General features: G+C 38.6%; 1 non-coding gene across 1 annotated transcript; it reads left to right on the top strand.

Moving 5' to 3' along the window:
- Positions 1 to 725: 725 nt before the first annotated feature.
- LOC128597834 (U6 spliceosomal RNA) lies at positions 726 to 832 on the top strand. Its single transcript, XR_008383391.1, has one exon. It is a non-coding gene; the product is annotated as a U6 spliceosomal RNA (small nuclear RNA).
- The last annotated feature ends 468 nt before the right edge of the window (positions 833 to 1300 follow it).

Below are 1300 nucleotides of genomic sequence, written 5' to 3'. Positions count from 1 at the left end.
AGGAATGGAAGCCATACTAGAGAATATTATAAAAGAAAATTTCCCAAATATCACCAAAGATTCTGACACACTGCTTTCAGAGGGATATCGGACCCCAGGTCGCCTCAACTCTAACTGAGCTTCTCCAAGACACATGGTGATAAACCTGTCCAAAGTCAAGACAAAAGAAAAGATTTTGCAAGCTGCCAGGAGTAAGCGCCAGTTGACCTACAGGGGCAAATCCATCAGAGTGACCGCAGACTTCTCTCATGAAACTTTCCAAGCAAGAAGACAACGGTCATCTACTTTTAATCTACTTAAACAGAAAAATTTTCAGCCCAGAATTCTGTACCCTGCTAAGCTAAGCTTAAAAATTGATGGAGAAATCAAATCATTTACGGATATACAAACATTGGGGAAATTCGCCACAACAAGACCAGCTCTACAGGAAATACTTCAACCTGTTCTGCACACTGACCAACACAATGGATCAGCAGCAAAGTAAGAACTCAGAAATCAAAGGACAGAACCTAACCTCCACACTGATGCAAAAGATAAAACTAAGCAATGGACTCTCACCAAATAAGACGAATAGAATACTACCACACTTATCAATTATCTCAATAAATGTTAATGGCTTGAATTCCCCACTGAAGAGACATAGATTGGCTGACTGGATTAAAAAACACAAGCCATCCATCTGCTGTCTCCAAGAAACACACCTGGCTTCAAAAGACAAATTAAAGGTGCTCGCTTCGGCAGCACATATACTAAAATTGGAACGATACAGAGAAGATTAGCATGGCCCCTGCGCAAGGATGACACGCAAATTCGTGAAGCGTAAAAAAAAAAAAAAAAGACAAATTAAAGCTCCGAGTCAAGGGTTGGAAGACAATTTTTCAGGCAAATGGAATTCAGAAGAAAAGAGGAGTTGCAATCTTATTTTCAGATACATGTGGATTTAAAGCAACTAAAGTCAAAAAAGACAAAGATGGCCACTTTATATTGGTCAAGGGAAAAATACAACAAGAAGACATTTCAATTCTAAATATTTATGCACCCAATTTAAAGGCTCCCAGATTCTTGAAGCAGAACTTAGTCTGAGCAATATGATATCTGATAATACCATCATAACAGGGGACTTTAACACTCCTCTTACAGAGCTGGACAGATCCTCTAAACAGAGACTAAACAAAGATAAAAGAGATTTAAATGAGACCCTAGAACAACTGTGCTTGATAGACGCATATAGAACACTTCACCCCAAAGATAAAGAATATACATTCTTCTCATCACCCCATGGAACAATCTCCAAAATTGA

Source organism: Nycticebus coucang, chromosome 10 (genome assembly GCF_027406575.1).
Source record: "Nycticebus coucang isolate mNycCou1 chromosome 10, mNycCou1.pri, whole genome shotgun sequence".
Classification (NCBI taxonomy): domain Eukaryota; kingdom Metazoa; phylum Chordata; class Mammalia; order Primates; family Lorisidae; genus Nycticebus; species Nycticebus coucang.
Note: the sequence above shows the minus strand (reverse complement) of the source record. Positions and strands in the feature narration are given on the sequence as shown.